Consider the following 25,459-nt stretch of genomic DNA (forward strand, 5'->3'; position numbering starts at 1 on the left):
TGACCACAACCCTCTGGTATTGTCTTTGAGGGACGTTAATCAATCCACCCAGTTAGGGAATAGGACGACTAGCGGCCTATTTAAAGCGTCAGACCAGGGTAGGAGAATAAGATGGAGCAATGTAGATGGGGAAGCATTTTATAGAATGCTTCTCATTAACTCGGAAAGCCGGATATGGAGGTGTCTAGACCCCACAGTGGAGGGAAGAGAATTGATTAGTGCATTCGAGGGCACGGCACTGGACATTGATAGGCTACTGAGGAGCAAAACGAAGCCCCAATCCAACTTATCTCCCAGATGGTTTGACAAAGCTTGCTCTAGGGCACATAGGGATCTGAAGTTGGCACTTAAAATGGTTCCCAAGGATAGGAGTAGGGTTGCGGAACGTAGGGCCCAATATAAATCGGCCATAAAGCAGAGAAAACATTCCCTCCAGCGCGAGGCATGGGAGAACTGGAGGGAGGCAGCCGAGCGCAGGGATATGAACAGTTTCTGGAGGGTGATTAATGATCCCTATTTCCAGGCACCGAATAACCCGAAGGTGCCTTGCCATATTTTGCCCGAAGCATGGATGTTACACTTTAAAAATGTGTATAATCATGGCTGCTCTGTCGACCCACACACCCCAGATGTAGGCATTCTACCTAGTACGTGGACGCGTTTTTTGGTGGGCGAGATTAAGGAAGGAATAAACGCCCTGACAAGAAATAAGGCTCCAGGCCCGGATGGGATTCTCCCAGACCTATTTAAATGTCAGGTTGATCTATGGGCCCTATACTCACCGGAGTTTTTAATACTGCAGTAGAAGTAGGAATGCCCAGGTCATGGTCCACGGCTAGTATTGTACCACTGTTTAAAAAGGGAAACAGGAGTGATCCGCAATGCTATCGCCCAATTTCACTAATAGACGTGACAGCGAAAGTCCTAGGTAAGGTCATTCTCAACCGTCTGACAATCTGTGCGAGGAAAATGACATCATTACAGCCTCCCAGTATGGGTTTAGGAATGGCCGCTCCACAACGGACCAGTGCCTCAATCTTTACCATCTGGTGGCCAAGTATACCCTTCTAGGCGAGGGGACGGTGTTTTTGGCCTTTATGGACTTAACTGCGGCTTTTGACCGGGTAAACCGAAGGAAATTGTGGGAAATTTTAGGGCTCCTTGGCGTTGACCCAGGTTTGATATATATCCTAAGAATGCTACATTTGAATACAACAGCACAGGTCAGATACAGCGACGAGGGGAACCTAACGGAACATTTTCTGTGTACCAGGGGGGTAAGCCAAGGATGCATTCTGGCGCCCTTTCTATTTATGTTATACATCAATGGTTTAGATAAGGCACTTGTAGAGCTGGGGGTAGACTGTCCTCGTATAGGTAAGAGAAGTATACCTGTCCTCCTATACGCGGACGATGCAGTTCTTTTGTCCCGCACAGGAAGGGGACTCCAGTCTCTTATTGACGGTTTTGGCAGTTTTATGGCGGATTTAGATTTATCTCCCAACCTCACTAAATCATATATAATGGAAACAGGGAAAAGACCGACAAAGAATTTCATTTTTAAAATCAGGGCTCACAATCTAGAAAAAGTTAAGGTTTTTAATTATTTAGGGATCACATTTGACAAATGCCTTAACTTTAAAACACTGATCTCTGACAAATGTAGTCAATTAATTAGTGGGATGGGTTCAATCATGAACCGTGCCAAAAGATTAGGTTGTTGGTCACCAAACGAAATTTTGCACTTGTACAGTTCAATATGCTGTGCCAAAACACTGTATGGGAGCGAGGTATGGGGCTTTAGAAATACGTCTTTGATACAATCTGAGGAAAATAAGTTCCTCAGGAGGGTCTTGCAAGTGCCCCAAAGTACGCCTGCCTATATTGTTCATGAGGAGGTAGGCCTCACCTATATTAGTGATAGGTTAAGCCTTAAACCCATCACTTGTTGGATAAAAATTTGGACCAATCCCGAGGCTAGTCTAAGCAGACAAATACTTGAGGATTGTATTAATCGCGATAAAGGCCTCCGGATACCCTGGATCAAATATGTAAAGGACACCCTGAAATGGTTGGGATTTGCCAACTATTTTGATGAGCCCGCGACACTCACGCCTCGAGTTAAGGGTGTTATAAAATCAGAATTTCTTCGGCACTTAGCCTGTGAAAGAGAGGATAGCGAACTCCTGAAAGTCTCAGTGAGAGGCCACCTGTTAACAAAATCATTACCGGGTCTGGAACCCTACCTGGCGTATATATATATATAACAAAAATGATAGATTTTTAATGACTAGATTCAGATTGAATCTTTTGCATCATATTTTATCTGTTCCTGCAGGGTACACAACAGACGTTGACACAAAGGGTCCTTGCGGCTGCGATCTGAGATCTCCGCAAGATACTCTTCATTTTGTCTTTTTTTGTTCTTTATATGAGTACCCGAGGGCTTTATTTTTAAAATCCATTTTTAGAAATAATAAATTTACCCAGGTTAATGTGGCACTCTTGTTTTTTAAACTTTCCTCTGACCCCCTTACGTTGTTCTGCACTGTGAACTTTTTAAGATTAGCTGTAAAACTTCGGAAGACTAGTAATGAGGTGTAGCTACCTTAGTAAGGTATCTCAAATAAGAGTAGGGGTCTGAGGGATAAAGGTTTAAAGACTCAAACAGTGCATAATCCCCAATTCTACATATCTAGCAAAAAAAGAACTGTGAGTCTGAAAAATCAAGTGACCTAAAGAAGTGCTGTACCCCAAATACTATAACAAAATGTTCGTGTCAAAGTATCACACTGGATACATATGCATTACGGATCTATATATGCATAAAAAGGTTCCCATCACCCACTTAAGAGTGGCTCGCTTCATCATTTGGGAAACCAGGGACTTCTCAAAAAACCATCCATCACCAGATGAACATTGATAGAGGTTAAGAGATTGTACCAGATGCAACTATAGATGTGTTGCTCCAATGGAAGGAACCGATCTACAAAATGGTATGGGGTGATGTGTGCAGTGCGAGTGAACTAAATGTGATGGATAAAATTGGAAAACAAGGCACAAAAAGATTTTTATTTAAGTGCTGCCTTGATGCCAAATTAAAAACAGTGCTGTGACAGTTTTAAACAAATAACTGTGTTGGATCTGGTCTACATGTTTCAGCTTATAGGTATTTTGTACCCCAGCTTTCGTCAGGACCACGACAAGCTACTGCATATTAAACGTGAGAAAAAGGTAAATCATACAACCTGAACCTTTACTAGGTCTCGGAGAAATTACCTGTTATAGTGAAAACAAAACACAGTGAAAAGTAAGCAGGAAGGTACAGCAAATATATTATAGGTCACGAGACGCACAAGAAATATTATCCAATTATGCAAAAACACATATTAGTATATGCATCGTATCAAATAATTAAGATGCTCATTGTTTAGCACTTACCCGATCAATTCTGGGTATGCGCCTCACCTCACCTGGCAACTGCTCAGGCTAAAGGAGGCACCGCTCTGAGGAAAATAAGAGGTATAGTCCAGAGTTATGATTTAAACAATACCTCAATGTGAAATACGCTTATCTTAAAAGCCAAGGCTGAGAAAACAAAGGGGGGGGTCAGCCCACGAGTAGAAGCTATGCCCTATGTGAGCGTAGTGTCCAGGCCGTCATGATGGTGACTTTATGACAATCGCGCTCGCATGGGCAAACATGGACAATGCTATCAAGGGTGTCTATGGAAGTAAAAACACGTAGTTTCTGAACTCAATTGCACATATATAGAGAATTGTCTCTCGTAACATAAAATAAAAAGCCAGCTGAATATTAGAGCAAGTTGGTACTATTAAAGCAGGGAACCGACATATGTCGAATAGATCAAATGAATGACCAATTCACAGAACTAATTCAGTGGTAGTGCCTCGTAACCAACTCACACAATAACAACTAAACCGACGAACAAGCATGTTGACTTTAAACTTGTAAAGCTTGGACAAAGGTCCGCTGGTAATTAAATGATCGCATCAAGTCTTACCTATCCGTCGGTACCTCAAACGGCTGCCGAGCCAGTAGGGGAGGTACTCGAGCGAGATGGTTTCGACTTTTTATTTACCCGAGACCTCTGTTTTCAAAACGACATTAAACGGAACATCCTGATGACGAAACCACGTCATTACGTGTGGCCTCAGTAATCATGGGAATTGTAGTAATCCCCATCTAGTACGTAAAAGGCAAACAGATAGTTTGGAAAAAGGCCGGTGCCAAAACAATGTCGTACTAGGTAGCCTAAGTCGTCATGGGAAATATAGTACTTCTTTTTTAGTGCGCAAAAGATGAACAGGTAGTATGAAAAAATATGAAAGTACCAGACTAAACCAACGATACAGACCCAGTGTTGATTATTCGGGGTATTTCTGTTACATTCTGGCCCCGAAAAATCGTACAGGCGGTCCAAGGTGGTCAAGAAATCGAGATTTCAAAAGCGTATTAATACATGAAAGTGGAAACCACCTGTGAGTAATATGAATCGCCGTGTGCTGGAGAATACTTTCAAAAGACTTAGTCACAGTAATCAAACACTCAATCACTGGAGATCATTACGGCCATATCAATGACACCTCAAAGGATTTCCTTATATTCAAAAATAGAGATGTCGTAAAAGACGACCAAATAAGTTGTTGACCATCGTCCATACAATGGCGTATTAATGAAAATGAACAAAGAATACATTGTAGCCCCAAAATGAGTAACAACAATAGCTAGAAGGATTAGACTCCACTGGAGTGCACCAAGTTAGAGCATGGAGGAACGACAGCATATTCTAGTGATTCGCCATGCCTACAACTCCACAGTTGTCACAGTGAGCAACATAATACTTGGTGGCCCCCCTCTCCTTGGGGTTATCAACCAATGCCTTTTGCACAATCTATGCCTCCCTTCCTGTGTCAACCACCATTCTTTGGCCAGCCACCTTTTTTAGGACAGGGCCGAGGACGAAACAGGGGCAGAAGGAGAGGAGAGGAGAGGCACAACCACATGTACATTGGCAATCAGATCAACCCCCACAGAACATCAGCAACAGGAAGGGCACACCACAAGCAGGGCAGAGTTCAGATACGACGACCTAGTTGTGAATTTGAGTAAGAGAACACTGACGACAGCAGAACAAAATGTCCTCAATAGGGGTCTAGGATTCGTACCTACTAATGTTGGTGATACCTTTCAGCTAAGACAAGAGATTGAAAAGTTTTTTAGAAAAATACGTTTGCATTTTTTCTTTAAAAACAAAGATCCAGTGGTCGTAGATACATCCGACCCTTTGGATTCCCCTAACACTGGTTTAAAACCTCCATCTAATTTCAATCCTCCAGCTCATCTTACACCAGACCAGGTGAAAGTTTTTGAGCAAGCGGTCATACACGATATCACTCTACTTGACTTCAAGAGTGATCGAGTATTTCAGAATTTACCCAGTATTGAGAAACAGACAATGCAAATTCTCCAGAATGACGACAGTATCACCATCAAGCCCGCCGATAAAGGCGGTGCTATAGTCATCCTGGATACTAGTACCTATCGAGATGAGTGCCTCAGACAACTCAACGATACGAAATCATACCGGGTTCTTACAGAGGATCCTACTCCAAGACTATCCATTGAGATCCATGATCTTGTCAATGAAGCGAGAGATTCAGGGTGGATTACTTCACAAGAATCTGAGTTTCTCACTACCAAATTTCCAGTCATGCCGTATTTTTACATACTGCCAAAAATACACAAAACTACCAGACCACCACCAGGACGTCCCATCATATCTGGAATTGGTTCACTGTTGGAACCCTTATCCACGTTTGTCGATTTTTTTCTAAGACCTATGGTCAGAGAAATGCCCACGTTCCTACAAGACACTAAAGATGTCTTACGACTATTGCCACAGATTGCTTTCAACATCGAGACTGACCTCCTGGTCAGTTTCGATGTTGAATCATTGTATACTTGCATACCCCAAGAGGAGACTCTCGAAGCCATCAGGAGCCTACTAGATAATAGAGACCGTGATACTATAACACCTACACACTTTATCATGGAATGTGCCAGACTGGCGATGATGGAGAATTTCTTCAGATTTGAGGAAACCATCTTTCTCCAAATCTCTGGAACATCTATGGGGAGTATTTTCGCACCCAGTCTGGCCAACCTCTATGTCCACTGTTTTGAACAAGATATTGTACTGACTGACCAGAATCCCTTCCGAGGGCAGATTGCCTGTTGGAAGAGATATATAGATGACATCCTGGTGGTCTGGCATGGCACCATGGCTACCCTTCTGGATTTCCATTCTTGGTTGAATTCCCAAAACTATTTCCTGAGATTCACAGTCACGCATGACAAGACCAGCCTCCCCTTTTTGGATATCACTATTTACCCAATATCAGGTACATTAGGGAGTGAGCTGTACAAGAAACCTCAGACGAAGAATTCTCTTCTGAGTTTCCATAGTCACCATCCTAGATCGCTTCGACAAAATCTGCCTATAGGACAGTTCCTGCGTATCCGCAGGAATTGTTCCACCAAAGATAGCTTTCTATCTCATGCTGATGATCTCTCTAAACAACTTAGAACCAGACAATACCCGACCCACTTGGTGAAACAAGCTTTTAAACGGGCATCCAATAACAATAGAGAGGCCTTGCTTGAACCCCCAGGTCCCAAGGTACCATTGACCAGAATGACTCTAGTCACTACTTTCAGCACACTATCCAATAGTGTACAGAAGTCAGTACGCAAACACTGGCATATCCTCAATGTTGGTAATGACAAGATCCCACTTCCTTTGTTCTCATTTAAACGAGGTTCCAGTTTGCGTGACAACCTTGTCCATACTAGACCCAAAGCGAAACCGGCCTTGAAAGCTTCCACACTCTGGGATTTGCCACCTATACAGGGCCACTATCCTTGTGGCTCTTGTTCTGCATGCCCTCAGACTCAACAAACTAAGTCTGTGGACGTAGGATCGGACAAACCGTGGATCTTACGTAACCACACGAATTGCAATTCAGAGAAAGTGATCTACCAAATAACATGCCCTTGTTCACTTAGATACATTGGAATGACGACACGCAAGATCAAAATCCGTATCGGTGAACATAAGAGCACTATAAGACGCAACAAACAGGCTACCAGACTATCCAGTCATTTTCTCACCTTAAACCATAAACCTGAGGATTTGAGGTGGCTTATTCTTGAACAACCGTTCATTCCAACTCACATTACTAACATAAAGAAATTTCATTTTCTCCGTGAGCAGAAATGGGTTTTCAGACTTAAAAGCGATGTCCATGGACTCAATGATCAAATACCATGGACATCGCTGTGACAACTGTGGAGTTGTAGGCATGGCGAATCACTAGAATATGCTGTCGTTCCTCCATGCTCTAGCTTGGTGCACTCCAGTGGAGGCTAATCCTTCTAGCTATTGTTACTCATTTTGGGGCTACAATGTAATCTTTGTTCGTTTTCATTAATACGCCATTGTATGGACGATGTTCAACAACTTATTTGGTCGTCTTTTACGACATCTCTATTTTTGAATATAAGGAAATCCTTTGAGGTGTCATTGATATGGCCGTAATGATCTCCAGTGATTGAGTGTTTGATTACTGTGACTAAGTCTTTTGAAAGTATTCTCCAGCACACGGCGATTCATAGTACTCACAGGTGGTTTCCAGTTTCATGTATTAATACGCTTTTGAAATCTCGAATTCTTGACCACCTTGGACCGCCTGTACGATTTTTCGGGGCCAGAATATAACAGAAATACCCCGAATAATCAACACTGGGTCTGTATCGTTGGTTTAGTCTGGTACTTTCATTTTTTTTCATACTACCTGTTCATCTTTTGCACGCTAAAAAAGAAGTACTATATTTCCCATGACGACTTAGGCTACCTAGTACGACATTGTTTTGGCACCGGCCTTTTTCCAAACTATCTGTTTGCCTTTTACGTACTAGATGGGGATTACTACAATTCCCATGATTACTGAGGCCACACGTAATGACGTGGTTTCGTCATCAGGATGTTCCGTTTCACGTCGTTTTGAAAACAGAGGTCTCGGGTAAATAAAAAGTCGAAACCATCTCGCTCGAGTACCTCCCCTACTGGCTCGGCAGCCGTTTGAGGTACCGACGGATAGGTAAGACTTGATGCGATTATTTAATTACCAGCGGACCTTTGTCCAAGCTTTACAAGTTTAAAGTCAACATGCTTGTTTGTCGGTTTAGTTGTTATTGTGTGAGTTGGATAGTACCAACTTGCTCTAATATTCAGCTGGCTTTTTATTTTATATTACGAGAGACAATTCTCTATATATGTGCAATTGAGTTCAGAAACTACGTGTTTTTACTTCCATAGACACCCTTGATAGCATTGTCCATGTTTGCCCATGCGAGCGCGATTGTCATAAAGTCACCATCATGACGGCCTGGACACTACGCTCACATAGGGCATAGCTTCTACTCGTGGGCTGACCCCCTCCCCTTTGTTTTCTCAGCCTTGGCTTTTAAGATAAGCGTATTTCACATTGAGGTATTGTTTAAATCATAACTCTGGACTATACCTCTTATTTTCCTCAGAGCGGTGCCTCCTTTAGCCTGAGCAGTTGCCAGGTGAGGTGAGGCGCATACCCAGAATTGATCGGGTAAGTGCTAAACAATGAGCATCTTAATTATTTGATACGATGCATATACTAATATGTGTTTTTGCATAATTGGATAATATTTCTTGTGCGTCTCGTGACCTATAATATATTTGCTGTACCTTCCTGCTTACTTTTCACTGTGTTTTGTTTTCACTCTAACAGGTAATTTCTCCTAGACCTAGTAAAGGTTCAGGTTGTATGATTTACCTTTTTCTCACGTTTAATATGCAGTAGCTTGTCGTGGTCCTGACGAAAGCTGGGGTACAAAATACCTATAAGCTGAAACATGTAGACCAGATCCAACACAGGTATTTGTTTAAAACTGTCACAGCACTGTTTTTAATTTGGCATCAAGGCAGCACTTAAATAAAAATCTTTTTGTGCCTTGTTTTCCAATTGTATCCATCACATTTAGTTCACTCGCACTGCACACATCACCCCATACCATTTTGTAGATCGGTTCCTTCCATTGGAGCAACACATCTATAGTTGCATCTGGGACAATCTCTTAACCTCTATCAATGTTCATCTGGTGATGGATGGTTTTTTGAGAAGTCCCTGGTTTCCCAAATGATGAAGAGAGCCACTCTTAAGTGGGTGATGGGAACCTTTTTATGCATATATAGATCCTTAATGCATATGTATCCAGTGTGATACTTTGACACGAACATTTTGTTATAGTATTTGGGGTACAGCACTTCTTTAGGTCACTTGATTTTTCAGACTCACAGTTCTTTTTTTGCTAGGTAGCTACCTTAGTTTCAGAGGTTAGGGATGGGTGGGACGCATAAACGTAGCCATGGTTCCTTGTTTTTTGGTAGCTGTCTTTATGCAGTTCCTTTGCATTTTTTCTTAACATTTTACCAGCCAAGGACCCATTTAATAACACGCTTGATGGGCTGTTTACTAACAATCCTAAGCTTTCCTTGTCTTCGGTTATCTCTCTGGTATGGTCTGACCATTCCGCAGTAATTTTTACTATTCAAGTCATTAATCGTAACACCCCCAAAATCCCGCTCCGCACTTCGGTCCGCACCAGAGCCTGGAATAATTTGGATCATTCACTTCTCTCCCAGACTCTAGCGGACTCCCGATATGAAATCTCCTCTAATCCTAGCGAAACCTCCATCAGATATCAGGATTGGATCTCTGATGCAGTGAACCGTGTGGTCCCAGTGAAATCTTTTATCTCTAATAGGGTATCTCCTTCTGCGCCATGGTTCACGGAGGATCTCCGCTTACAGCGTCAATATTGCAGGAACCTAGAAAGGCGTTGGCGAAAGCATTACAACCCTGTTGACAGGCAGACCTATAAAGATGCCCTTGCACTATATAAAAAATCCATTGTAAGATGTAAAAGTAGTTTCTTTCTGGCCCAAATTGAATCTGCTCAAAATTCAGCCAAAAAGCTGTATCAGGTAGTTGACACCCTGTCCAATCCTCCTACAGGTCCTCCGACGGAACCCTCCCAAGTCCTGGGTAATGCATTGGCTACTTTCTTTTTTTCCAAGGTCTCTATGATTTATTCGTCATTCTCCCTTTCCACACGTCCTGTTGCCCCCGATCTTCCCTCTCATACACCTATGTTCACCAATTTTCTTCCTGTTTCATCGGATTACATTGGTAGGCTGGTCACTTCCATCAAGTCCGGTTCTCCTTTTGATCCTTGCCCCCCCTGCGATATTGAACACTCTTACTGAGGTCATAGTACCTTCTCTAACTGACCTTTGTAACTCCATCTTTCAATCTGGCATTTATCCAGAAATATGGAAAAAAGCAGCTATCAAACCTTTACTTAAAAAACCTTCTTTAGACCCCACCGAATCAGCCAGTTATAGGCCTATTGCTTGCCTACCGTTTCCAGCAAAAATATTTGAGTCTATAATGAACTTGCAACTATCCGAATTTATCGACCATCATAATCTTCTGGATGACACGCAGTTCGGATTCAGGAAATATCATGGCACAGAAACAGCCTTGATAAAAGCATCCGATGAGATTAGGACCATTATGGGTCAGGGGGGGGGGCGGCGGTTCTGGTGCTCCTTGACCTATCCGCCGCCTTCGACACGGTCGACCATTCCATCTTGGTCGACCGTGTCGCATCAATGGGGGTAACTCACCTTGCAAAGAAGCTTATCGCTTCTTTTCTTGCCAATCGAACTCAAGCAGTTAAGTTGGGTAAGTTCTACTCACCCACTTTTGTTCTCCCTGCGGGGTTCCTCAGGGATCCTCGCTAAGCCCCACATTATTTAATATATATGTGGCGGATCTGGCGAAGGTTATAAAGGCCTACAAGCTGCGGTTAACCACCTATGCTGATGACACCCAACTGGTGCTGTCTATTCAAAAAGATGGTCCCGCAATTGCTGCCCATTTTCAGGAAGGGATGATGGCTATCAGCTCCTGGATGGCGGACAACAGTTTAAAATTGAATTCGGACAAGACCGAGGTGCTGACCTTTGGCAGGCTTTCTCCTGAGTGGTCTGCGATCTGGTGGCCTAGTGACATGGGTCCCCCTCCCACTCCAGTAACCAAGGTCAGGAATCTCGGTATCATGTTCGACGATAAACTGTCTTTTAAGTGTCCCGCCAACGCTGTGGCGGCATCTTCCTATTATATGCTTAGAAAGATCAAGAAGCTGCTGCCATACCTCCCTTCAACTGCAGGTAAAACTTTAGTTACCACACTTGTTTTCTCAAAATTGGACTATAGCAACGGCCTTTTTCTTAACGCTCAGGAGCAGGTTCTAGCTAAGCTGCAATCGGTACAGAATGCGGCAGTTAGATTAATGCTTGGTGTTCCTTTTCGTCACCCTACATCTTCGGCCATCCACCAGCTGCATTGGCTGAGAGTAAAGAGTCGAATAAAATTCAAGGCTCTATGCATCGCTTATAAAGCCATTCATGACTCAGGACCTAAGTTTTTGAAGGAGGCTTTTCGGATTTATGTTCCCAACAGAACTTTAAGATCAGCCTCCACTTATCTGCTCCCAGTGCCACGCACCAGAACCTCCACATGGGGAGATAGACGTTTTTTGGTAGCAACTCCTAGGCTGTGGAACTCCCTCCCTTTTGCCATAAAAACGGCCCCCACCCTTATCATGTTCCGTAAACTTCTGAAGACTTGGCTATTCAACCAATAATTCCTCTAGATGTCTTTGACAGTAGGATGCTCCGTATGCGCCGAGACACCTCTGGGTATTCGTGCGCAATAAAAATTGGAAAAACATAAACATAAACATGGGCTGGCTTACTGTTATAATGGTGTATTATGTTGTTTACAGAGGCCTGGCCCACGTTATGGTATCCCGTTTTAAATTTGCCAAACTCTTGTATTTTATCACTTTATATCATGCTGCTATGTTCGGGGTCTTTTTTACCTAGTGGCCCTACAATCCCCATGTTCCTGTTATTTTAGCGCTGTTGCTCTGGCCAACTCCCGTTGATGTGAAGTATTTTAAATGTTTTTTAACCATGCATAACGTGTTTTAATCATGAAATGTCTTATTTTGTATGTGTCATGTTCTTTTGTGGGTATTTTTATATCCGAATAAAGATCAATTGACTTGACTTAATGATCAGATGAAATCTCTCCGCATGCTTTCCTCATTTCTACTTAAAGGAGTTGTCTTATCCGTCCAGACACAGCTTGCGGTGCCAGTTGCAGGGTCATGGTGTCCGTGTGCTGTCACCACAGCCCCCACACGTTTCATTGTTGTATTTATGTGCATACATACCAACATGTGGGGCATTATTAAGAGTGTTTACAAACTCAGTAGACGTTCAGTGATTGAAAGCCTGTGGAGTTCTGAAGCTAAATGTACCATTGAAGGGGCCTCTACCAGTAAAACCCTCAAAGTGCTTCTCCCTTTCCTTTGCCTCAGAGTGCCGCTGTAAATTACAGAGCATCATGATCTCTTTTCATAAGAACCCCACCTTGGCATCACTTGGCACCGATAGGATGCTGGTTGTGCAACCTGAATAAGTTGTGCAAGTGTGGGCTATGCTGACGCTTGAGTTGTGCAGTATGCATTGGATGCAAGGCAAGAGTAATGCTGGGTATCAATTGCCGGGTGTGTGGTGTCCCCGACACGATATAGGTAGAGGGTGCCTAAGGCTATGCATTACAGAATCTTTGCAATGACCTATGAAGGATATGACTGAACACCTTACATGAGCAGTGCTGGACATCATTCATGCAAGGGGAGGTATTGTGCATGAGGGAATTATTAGCTATGAGGTGTACAGGGTATGAGCTGTTCTATAGAGGAGATAAGTTGTTCCAGATGTGAGGTGTGCCATATCCAAGGGTTGGTCAGGAGCTATGCAAAAAACAAGCTGTGTGTAGTTTGAGCTTTACTTTGCCTGAAGTTCGCAGGGTATGAACTGGAAGAGACAACTAAGCAAATTGCTCGAGGTGGGAAAGGCATGACCTTTGTACTTAACATTTTGACTGACAAGCCAAGGCCTGTTATAAACATTGCACGTTGATGTTTTATCGTTTACCAATCTTTAGGATTTTCTAATTGATGCATTTACCTTGCTGGTGTCCTGGCAACCCTCCACCACCTCTGAAAGACAGGGGTCATTTCTCAGGGAAGTACTTAAGTGACAAGTTGACCTCTTTTTGCCAAAAGTATAGTCACCTACAGTTTATTGGGCTTGTCGGGTGCTTATGTTTAAAACAAAATTGTGTAAAAAGTTAATGGGTCAGGTGCATTAAAGTTAGTTGGATTAGAGATTTCAAGTTAGATATAGTAAAATACTGTGAGCTGGAAAGTCATTTTCATTACTGACAGTGGATCTAACGTAAACGTGTGCAATATTCTGCAAAATGTAACTATTTGACGCTGTGTCATGGTTGCAGAAGGCTCCTTTATTATATGCAAGTTTATGAGGAGTAATGGAAGGAAGATTGGTGATTTTATTTTGAAAACGGACAGTGTACCACAAATGAAAAACAGCTAAGGTACAATACAGCTTTTCTAAACTTCCGTGTAAGTTGTTTGCTTTAAAAAAGAATGTATTCAAAAATATGCACCTTTTTTTTTTTAAACAAATTTTATTTGTCAAGTTGCACATGTATTGAAGAGCTCTGTACCCAAGAGACTGCTGCACAATCAAACCATATAGATATGTTGACTTTGACTTTTTCAGGTGAAATCCAAACATGAATATGAAACAATGAAATGAATACGGTCCACGGGTCAGGTGGGGCTAGTTTAGCCACAGAGGTCTGGGTACCTTGAAGTCCTCTTTGAGACAGTAGAATGTCAGCTGCAGCTGTGCTACCTGACTCCATCCACGCTGGTCCCAGCTATATCCTTTGGTGGAGGCTGGTGTCCCTGTTGAGCGTCCAATCTGGACTCAGACAACACTCCTACGTCAGGCAGATTCAGGTGCAACTTTTGGCCATCGAGGATCAGTCCCTTCAGGCGCCTAGCGGCAGTCAGTGGTGATTCTCCAGAAGTGGCTACTGACTTGCTGATTTGGCCTACTTCAGCTTTGATGGTCCTGGTGCTGGTTACAGGGGGTCAGCCAACAGACCCTTGGAGTCACTTTGTTCTTTGGCTTGGTCACAACTTTTCCCCAAGACAGGTGTCACAGGCCTCTCTTTGCTGGCCCAAGGTGCTGCATTTGCATTCCAGCGGAAGGTGCAGTCTGTCTTTGCCAGGCTCAGGGTCCAGCAGTGCCGTCCTACTTCGGTCCTTTGTCCAGTTCCAGCCATGATCTAAATTTCAGGGTGCCATATTTATGCCTAGAACATGCCCTGGGGGATGATGCTATCACTAGCCAAGGGCTACCAGGTCCCTTCCCTCTTGGTGACGACTTTCCGGCTATATGAGGCATATAGCAACCCCAGAGTCCACTATTCTGCCCACTTTTAAGAAGTCTGAACTCCTCCTCGGATGTTACAAGCTTGGTAGCCCAACTGAGAGTTGTGGCTACCTGTGGGCTACACACCCACGGTAAAACCAGTTTGGGCCTGGCCTCCCCTGTGATCACCATTTGCCAACCAAAGGCAGCATAACCCTTTGAAGCTTGCCTTTTGAGCTAACATCCAGAGTGGCTTCCTGGGAAGGGGAGGTAACACCTCGCCCTGTAGCAGGCTGCTATTGTTCCTAAGCTTTGGAGTTGTTCTTACTACTACCCAGGAGGGCAGAAAGCTGTCTGGTGGCCAGTGACCGTTTGAGGCTACTGGACAAACGGAGTCACAGAGTAGCAACTTTCTAAAAGTTGAATTTCTATAATAGTGACATTAAAATCGACTTGGGCATCAAGTCAGGCTTGATGCCACAAATAATTTGATACCTTACAGTACCCATCTCAGTAGTCCCATTCAGAAGCTAGCCGGGCTGAGTGGTTACCTGGTAACTCTGTGTTAGCCAATTTGCTACTAACTTTCCCTCAGCAAAACAACAATTTGGAAGTGTTGCTGTCAGGACATATATATAAAATACATGTTCTACTTACTATTATATACAGCTCCCTGCCTTAGGGCCGATTGGCCTTCCTTAAGGGAGACTTACATATATTGCTAAAGGAAGTGGGGGCTTTGCCATTGGTTTGAATAACAAAGTCCGATTAGCAGTGTTACCACTGCCCTTCCAGTCTGCAGTACTAGGCTTGGAGCCATTTGTACTTTGTTACACACAGGGTGGCACAATCAGTGCTGCAGCCTGGGTGGACAATCCACTTTACATGCCCTGGATAATGGTACTTATAAGTCCCTAGTATATGTGTACTAGGGACTTATAAGTAAGTCAGTCTCTGCCAGTTGGGGATAGCCAATTCGATTTAAACTTTGTAAGGGGTTAGAACTCTGGCACTGAGGTCTGGTTAGCAGGCCTCCGTGCACTGTCAACAGTCCAAAAATGTGGGGGTGAACATGCATAAAAAACATTTCCTTTCAAATACAGTCCTCCTTCTTCAAGCAAAGTACAAAAGTGCACCTGCAGCTCTAAATCCATGCATAAGGTGCAGAATTACGACTTTCAGGAATTCATAAGAGTTTAAATAAGCTGGCCTAGAAACCTACAATAGTTTCACGTTTCTAAGCATAGTCCTTACAAAAATGTATTTTTTTTTCTTCAGAGGCAAAATATTTTCCCTTGCAGAGAGTAAATTCATGACCCTTTTCAGAGAGAGAAGGGTTTCACGGAGGACTTTGTGATGATGATAAACATGTCGGTTGTATGCATGTACAAACTTGCGGTGCAATCCATGTCTAGAAAAAACACTTCAGACCTACTTCAGTCTGTAAATAGGTATGCTTCCATGAAAATCTGTATACGAGTGAATCCTTTTATTGGTGCAAAACCAGGTTTTCTACGTCTAAGCCAAACTTGCAAGCATTCATAGCTTACATTTTAAATCTGGCAAGAATTTGTGGAGTTTATCTAGTTCTAAACTAAAGAGGTCTAGTCATTCGATATAGTGTTTGGTACATGGTCAAAATTATAGCAAACCAGGGTAGAGTGAGATGGAGTAATCTGGCCAAAAATTACACAATGTGGACAATGTCAGACTAGGGGCAGTCTCACTGGCCCTTAGTTGGTAACCAAGACACTGGACTGCAAGTAGAATCTAAGTTTATCTACAGCAATATTTTGTGAAATCACATGAATGCTCTTTCTCAAACTATGAAGAACGCAGTGATTCAATTAGAGTAGTTATCAATCCTGAATTATGTTATAATCAGAACTCCAGCACAATGAAAGTGCTGGAATATTCAGAGCCTTACCGTGATCCTGAGCAGATTCCATTCATAAATCGAGATATGCAGAGTCTGTGAATATTCAAATATTTGACCTAGAGACCAAGTGCGTTGAGAGTCCTGTACTGTGGCATGAACGGAGGCATGTAAGAACACAAATCCTGATCTAATATGAGCCCTGGAATATTTGGAGAGGTTACTATCTGAGCTCTTATATGAGAATGCTTCCTTAATTTGTCTCATCAGTGAATGGCACCCAATGGGACAAGTAGATTTCAGCACCATCTTGTCCTTTAGACAAGTAGATATTTTATAAAAATCCACATCCTTGTTGCCCCAGCTCTGTAAAGAAAGTATGACTATATTTACTGGTAATTACCTCTGCACCACAGCTTTTAGTTGTATAACTTTGCCAACAAATCCCTCCACTCCAGCATGTAATACACATTCCCGAACTTTGACAAATGAACCTCATCTGCTCTGTACAAGTATTCATCTACCACCCAAATGCACCCTTGTGATAAACCTTTAATACCAGCAGATGTGCAAAAAACCTGTATCACCCTGTTTGGCTTCCTCTTCACCTTGTCCGTTGTTGCATGCGTCATAGCACCTCTCCAGTGTCGCCTTGGCGCAAATTCCATACATATTAGACATGTTCCAGCCCATTTCTTTTTCAGTAGCTGCCAATCCTCTTTCATTTGCTTTATCAAAGGTAAACTCATTAGTATGCCCAGGTCATTCTCTCTTAGATGAATTACTAACATATCTGGGCACTCTTTACCTACAAATGGCTCTGCTAGAAAAGGCAATAACCTGCACCAGCACATACTGCTTTTTCCCCACTACATTTCTCCTTCCCTGATGCCAGGCAGGCCAAGAGAGTGGCTATATATTTGTTGTTCTGCATATTTCGCCACCTAGCCCACCAATGAATGTCCAACTGTCCACATAACCATATTACTCAAAATGGACTCTTAACACAACCTGTAGTGAAGAAAAAACAACTTCATTTAAGCGAAACATAAGATAATGTGTCAATCTGTAGTTCACTCCCTAAAATATTTTTCAGAGCATTTTGATTTACATCTCCCTACTTGTCTGATATCACTCAAATTCATACTTATCTGAACAGTCTCTTTAGCCGCTCCTATTCGAAAGGAGTGAGCCTCATACGTTTTGGGGTCTAAACACAATTTTTGCAATGCTGTCCTCATTACTACCAGCAAATTTGAAGCAGTCATCTGAGACCCGTCCTTATTACAGAAAATCTTTTTTAAATCTGACCTTGGACCATTCTAGAAAATTTCCCGCTTCCTCACTGGACAAATGTTTGTATCCTCCTGCTTGTCAACTAAATCCACCTCCCTCACTCTAACTGATCTGTGTATTGTGTATATTTTATTCCAAACACAACATGGTAATGTAGTAAGAGTATAACTGTCCAACCGAGCTAAACACGAATCCATGCAAGAAAAGGGATAGCAATCCCAGTTTCAGCATGAAACTGTCAGAGGCACAAAGCAATACAAATGTAAAAATGTCTTGGTGTTGTAATTTTTTATTTAGTGAAACAAAGGCATACAACATGAACACAGTATGAGATAAAAGCTTTCAAATGTATTGAACAATGCAATGCAACACACAAATTTAAATATTGTAAGTAGAATAATCAACAGGGCAGCGTCAGAAATGGTTTTTGGGAGAGAAGGGTAGGTGGACTAGGCACAGCCTGTAAGAGCACAGTGAAGCAAGGGTATTAGTCAGACTCCCCCTGTGTCAGAGCCCCAGGGTCTTCCGTGCTGGAGAGAGGGTAGAACCAATGCGGCCCCCATGTGTCTCATGAACTGATCTGTCATTCTTTTCCCCTCAAATTTTGCTTCACTGTGCCACACTCTTACTACTAGTCTAGATCCCACTAACCTAGATACCCTGAATGCTCCGTTAAAGATCCATATCATGCATAATCTGAAAATGCTCACCTCAAACTTTTTTTTTTTTTTTTGAAACCGTTTATTACAAAGTTCAAAGAATATACAAAGATGGGCCTACAACCTTCAGGCCGGCCGCTAGCAAACAAGAGGAGCATAAGATACACACAGTAGAACGCAGGCAGCGGCAAAGGGAAACATACAGGAGTTAGCCGCGTTGATGGCCACACCATACGGACCCCACATGACGGTTTCTTTTAAACATAAATAACAACAAACAAAATCCAACCACAAGGCAACCCACGATCGAAAACAGCAGCATGTGCTCCCCTAGAAGGGGGACCCTACCAAACCATAGGAGTATCAAGGGGGGGGAGAAGGTCAGAACAGGGACTGGGTGGACTCAGTGCCCGGTACCGGAGAGCTAAACCGGCTAAGGGGACGGGGCAGGCGATGGATCGGGCAATAACCGCGGGGCGCAGATTCCACCACGGTAGGCGTTCCAGGGGCCCCACACTTTCACCCATGTCCCAGGCTTACCTCTCGCTACATACACCACCTTTTCCCGAAACATGCACCAGTCCATATTTTCCTTCCAGGCCGAAACAGTCGGGGGCCTCTGGGAATCCCACAGTTGAGCAATATCGCGCTTGGCCACCATATATCCCAGAGTCACCCACCACGTCTGTGGCGCCGAATAGTCGGTTGGTTCCCATACGTTCAACAGGCATCTCCTCGCTTCGGGCAGCAGCGGCACACGCGTAACCACCCGCAGGACCTCATGCACACCACGCCAGAATCGCTCCACCTCTGGGCATTCCCACAAAATATGAAGAAAGGTCCCCAAAGAACCACACCCACGCTTACACAACCCGTCCACAGCATAGCCCATACGCAATAGCCTTGGCCCCGTTATGTAGACCCTATGGAGTATCTTGAGCTGGACGAAGCGAAGGCGGGCCGGTATGGCCACCTCTTTCGGGGAGGCCACCGCAGAGACCCAGTCCTCGTCGTCCAGCTCCAATCCATTGGCAACCCAAGCCTCGCGAAGATCAAGCAGCAATCCCACGCGGTCATTGATCAGTTTTTTATAGATTAACGAGATCGTGCTTTCCGGTACATGTCCATCCAGCACTCTATCTTCCAGAGGGGAGTACTCCGGGATGGAGGCAACGTCCGGGAAGGCGGAGCATAGTGCATGACGGATCTGCATATACCGAAAGTACTCCCTGTCTTGCAACTGGAATTCCGTCTGCAGCATCCCGAACGTTTTGAATCCCCCCCTCGTCCAGAGATCCCCCACCCTGCTAATGCCTATCATGTCCCACTTCTCGAAGCCCTTCGAGGTCCACAGGGAGCCCAACTGCTCAGATGCGTACAGTGGTGACGCCCGGGTCAAACGATCCTTCCACCCCATCGCTACATTAGCCGCGTGCCACACTCGTACCATGACACGCGTGGGGCCCGTAAGACGTGCGTCGAGCGAGCTGGAGTAGAGCGCTCGATTATAGTCACCACCCGGCAGTAGCATCTTATCCATTTCAAATGCCGGGTTTAGGGCGGGCCCGTATAGGCCGTGATTAATCGCAGCCAGCTGGGAGGCCCAATAATACCGGGAGCGTCAGCTTCGCCAGGGCGATACGCGGTCTCCCGTCCCAGAACAGGCGGCGTTGCAAGCTCTCCACCTCGCGGAAGTAGCGCGCCGGGACGAGGTCCATTGTATTCTGCAGAGCGTACAGGAAACGCGGCAGCGACATCATCTTAAACAATGCCGCCCGGCCGAGCGGCGAGAGCGGCAAACGCCGCCAACGCGCGACATCCTCCTTCAGGCGCTGGAGGGGGGGCAGCAGGTTTCGATCATACCGGGCCTCCGCGTCTAGGGTGATGAAGATACCCAGGTACCTAAATCCCTGCAGGGCGATCTGGATAGGACAGCCCCGCGGAAGGATAGGAGCCTCCCCAGAGAGAACATACACGCACGATTTAGCCCAGTTGATGACAAGGCCGGAGTTACGACCAAATGAGTGCAATACATCAACCAGTACTATCAGTGATTTACGTGGGGAAGCCAGGTACAGGAGAATATCGTCAGCATATAGAGACACGCGGTCCTCATACTCGGGGGTCCAGCGGAGACCACGAATAGAAGGTTCCCACCGCAGCCACTCCGCCAGGGGCTCCAAGGCAAGCGCAAAAAGAAGCGGCGATAACGGGCAGCCCTGCCGCGTGCCCCTGCCCAACTCAAACGGAGCCGACACTCTACCGTTCACAACCACCTGCGCCAGTGCGCCAGAGTACAACAATTTAACCCAGCTGATAAACCCTGGGCCAAACCCAAATTTCGCGAGCGTCGCCCAAATATATGGCCATTCAAGTGTGTCAAACGCCATAGTGGCGTCCAAGGATGCCAAGATGGCCGGCTCCCGTATGAACGGGACACGTGCGAGCACCCCATGCAAACGCCGCAGGTTAAGCGCTGTGTTACGATGGGTAATAAAGCCGGACTGGTCCTGGTGGACCAAGTCACACACCACGCCGACCAGCCGATTGGCCAAAACCTTGGCGAGAATTTTGGGCTCCGCATTCAATAACGAAATGGGTCGATAGGATGTGACCCGGTCCCGTGGCCTCCCCTCCTTGTGGATAACCACGATGGTAGCCAGACGCTGGTCTAGCGGGAAGGAACCCACCGAGTGGGCCGCAAGGAACATAGCACGGAGATGCGGCGCCAGCGTATCCGGTCGCAGCTTATACAACTCGATGGGAAGACCATTAGGACCCATGGCCTTGCTGGAAGCGACCGAGCGTATGGCGAGGGCAATTTCTTCGGAGGTTGGAGCGGCGTCCAACAACACTCTGTCCTCCTCAGAAAGGGAAGGCAGCGCGATATCTCTGAGCAGGGCATGGGAATCCTCTTCAGAGCGGGAAGACACTGGGGAATATACCCCACGGAAATAGTCCGCGAAGCAGGAGACAATTTCCTCCGGTTCAGTGACACACACACCATTTGTTTTCTCAATCAACGGGACAACACGACTCGCTCTCTCTTTTTTATCCAGCCACGCAATCAATTTACCAGCCTTATCACCCACATCATACAGTCTCCCCTGTTGCTCTCTACTGAGGCCCCTGGCCGCCTCCGTGACGAGGGCCTTATAGGCCGCTTGCTTGAGTTGGAGAACATGTAATTTATCCTCCGTCACCCCACGTTCTAGATCCCCCTCCAACTCGGTTATCTCAGCTTCAACACGGGTCACCTCCTCCCGCTCGCGCCTCCGGGAGTGGGAAATAAGGGACAGGGCTTCTCCTCGGAGTACTGTCTTGAACGCCTCCCACAGTGAGACCGCCGATGACACAGACCCCACATTCTCGTCAAAATAGCGCTTAAGGGATTTAATCAGCTCTGCGCGAATGGTGGGGTCACGCAGGTACCAGGGATTGATCGGGGCCACTCTACCCTCTCCCCTCGGCAAAACATCAAAGTGCAACAAGAGCGGGGAGTGGTCCGAAATACCCCGTGCCAAATGGCGCACTTCTCCCACCCTCCCTACATAAGCCGCTGGGACCAGGACATAATCTAGCCGTGAGAGACTACCATGGGCCCCTGAATGGAAGGTGTACTGTAGCTGCGTGGAATGTTTTAGACGCCAACAATCCACCAGCCCCAGGGTATCCAAGAGGCCAGATAACCACTCTTGGGCCCGGGGGAGATCCCTAGGGGGGTGACGATCCACAGTTCCGGAAACTACAGCATTAAAATCCCCCCCCACCACTAGAATCCCCTCCGGAAGGCCAAGGAGGAGGTGCCCCAGGTCCGCAAAGGTGGTCGTCTGCAGCCCCGGTGGGACATATACTGACACAAAAACGACCACTCTGCCCTCCAGTCTGCCCACCAAAACCGTGTAACGTCCCCTATCGTCATGGCGCACCTCATCAATCTCCAACGGGAGCGAGTTTTTAACCATAATGCCCACACCCCTTGAACCGGACGTGAAGCCCGCATGGGCCACAAGGCGGTAGCCCCGTCGATTCATAGCGCAAAAGGAGTTGCCAATGAGGTGCGTCTCCTGCAGAAAAACTATATCGGGCGAAGTGCGCTTCAAGAACTGCAGGACCACACCTCGTTTTATCCTGTCCCCCAGTCCAATAACATTCCAGGACAACAAACTCAGTCCCCTACCCCCCATCATAAACAGAAGTCATCACTCGTCCCCCAGAGAGCACTGTAGAGATAACACAAAGATACGTTTGCCTTGTGGTGTAAACGAACAACACCCCACCCCAACCCACCCATTCCAACAAAACTCCCCCCACCCTGCACCCCTGCATGAGCCCGGACAGCCCCCCCAACGTGCAGTGTGCCTGTCGCCCCTATAAAAAGAAACTAGCTAGACCCCCTAGAGGAGGAAAGAGTACCCCTTCTAGACCCCACACAACCTCCATGGGAGGGGAATGTACAAAGACAGACGCTTGATCGAAAGTAGCATCGTATTCGTCCAGAGTGAGGCCCAATATTGACCCCTCAGTCCCGATCCAGTGGGCCGCCTCCTCCCGCCGCCCCCCCCCGCCATCTCGATCACGATCCCCAGACAGAGTGTCCAGCCAGTCCCCGGCCGCTTCGGGACGATCAAAAAGGTGCGTGCGACCATCCACCTCCACTCGCAGCTTGGCCGGGAAGAGCATGGCGTACTTTAAGTTCAGGTCCCGGAGTCGGCGTTTAACGCCGAGGAAGCTCAGTCTTTGCTTCTGGACCGCTTGGGTGAAATCAGGGTAAAAGTTCACCTCCATATTGTCCAACTTAACCGGCCCATGTAGTCTGGAAGCTTGCAGGATAGCGTCTCTGTCCCGAAAGTTAAAAATCCGGGCAATGAGAGGTCGCGGAGGGGCTCCGACCTTCGGCCTTCCCCCGGGAACCCTGTGGGCCCTCTCCACAGCAAAAAATGTACTCAGGCCCCGAGGCTGGAGATGGGTAGCGATCAGGTCCTCCACAAATAGATCCGCCGCCGCTTCCTCCCGTCCCTCGGGTACTCCGATGATGCGGATGTTATTCCTCCGGGCCCGACTCTCGGAATCCTCGAGGCGCCGATCCATAAGTGCGCTCGCCTGACTTAGCCGGCGTACCTCCAGTTGTAGTGCCGCCACCTCAGTCGTGAGGCCCGATGCGGTGTGGGCCAAAGAGTCAACTCGATCGTTGGTCTTGGAAAGATCGGCCCTCACCAGGCCAACGTCTACAAGGACCGCATCGATCTTCTGTGCCAGGGTGTCGAACCGCTGGCCCACCGAGGCCTTCATCTCGGAAATGGCGCCCATGACGTCGTGGAGAGTCAGATCCGTGGGCAAGTCCGGGGCACCAGAAGGGCCCTCAGGGGACTTGTGCGGTCCGCCGGGAGATCCCCTCTGGACGGTATAGCGGTCCATGCTGTTGGCCGGATGGACGGTGCCACGTCGGTTCGACTTGGTCTTTGACCGATCCCCATCTTGTTTCGCGGCCATCGCCGCTGGTCCCACAATCGAACCAGCAACGTCGTAGAGGGCAGGCAATCAGGGCCACGAGCTCCGGGGGGGCCACCCCAGATCGGCGGGGTGGGCCACAGCAGGCAGGCAGGCCGGGTCCCCCAGCGAGGCCACACCAACACAAAAGGCTCCGCGATCTCACTTGCAGAAACGGCGAGAAAGCGAAAGCGAAAGTGCGGGGTACGCGACTCGCCAGGCCCGGCCCGCCGTTGTTGTTCACTTTGCCACTGGGTCACCCCCCAACGCAAATCCGGGGTTCGGCGAGAAGAAGGCCGCAAACCTCAATTGGTGCTCACTCCGGCACCCGAGGTCCAATTCGAGAACGGAAAACGGGTTCCACCTCAGCTCAGGCTCACCAACACAGTCCCCTCAATCGAGGCAGGATGAATTCAGGATAAATGTAGGAGGTTGCGGATGTCCTCTGGAGCCTCGCACCTACGCGGCCATCTTGGTTGCGCGCTAGGCTCCTCCCCCCGCTCACCTCAAACTTAACACATCATTCAAGTTTAAACTGCTAGCAACCTATGTAACCTTTCAAGAGTCACACGTTCTCTCAAACTAGTCTTTGTTCCTCTGTCTCTGCCCCATTCAATTTACTCTCCTCACCAGTTCACCATCTGCCTGGTCATCCCCACCGCAACTTTACATAAAGAAATCCAACTAATTGATCTGATATATTATTATTTTTTTTTTTTTTGAAACCGTTTATTACAAGTCTTAAAAGTATACAAGTATGGGCCCACAACCTTCCGGCCGGCCGCTAGCAATAGTAGGAACATACGACATACATTTATGGAACACGTGGCGTTACAGGAGGAGCATTTCACAGTAGGTAACAATGTCAAAAGCCACATCATCCAGGCACCATTATGCGGTTTCATTTTAATTTAAGAACAACAAAAATTAAAACCACACCCACAAGGCAAGCCACAATGAAAATAGCAGCACGTGCTCCCCAAGAGGGGGGATCCCAACTATACACAGAAGTGTGAGGAGGGGGAAGAGAACAGAGCGAGGACTGGGGGAACTCAATGCCCGGCAGCGGGGGAATGAGTCGGCTAAGGGGATGGGGCTGGCGAGGCATCAGGCAGCAGTGGTGGTGCGCAGATACCCCCTCGGTAGGCGTTCCAGGGGCCCCATACTTTCACCCATGTCCCAGGCTTACCCCTCGCCACATACACCACCTTTTCGCGAAACATGCACCAGTCCATGTGTTCTTTCCAGGCCGAGACCGTCGGGGGCCTCTGGGATCCCCACAGTTGAGCAATATCACGCTTGGCTATCATATATCCCAGAGTCACCCACCACGTCTGCGGCGCCGAGTAATCAGTCGGTTCCCACACATTCAACAGGCATCTCCTCGCTTCAGGCAACAGCACCACATGCGTAACCAGTCGCAGCACCTCATGTACACCACGCCAGAACCCCTCTACCTCTGGGCACTCCCACAAAATATGCATAAAGGTCCCCAAAGCACCACACCCACGCTTACACAACCCATCTCCAGCATAGCCCATACGCAGAAGCTTTGGCCCCGTCATGTAGACCCGGTGGAGTATCTTGAGCTGGACGAAGCGAAGGCGAGCCGGTATGGCCACCTCCTTCGGG

This window comes from Triturus cristatus, chromosome 9 (genome assembly GCF_964204655.1).
Source record: "Triturus cristatus chromosome 9, aTriCri1.1, whole genome shotgun sequence".
In the NCBI taxonomy this organism is placed as follows: domain Eukaryota; kingdom Metazoa; phylum Chordata; class Amphibia; order Caudata; family Salamandridae; genus Triturus; species Triturus cristatus.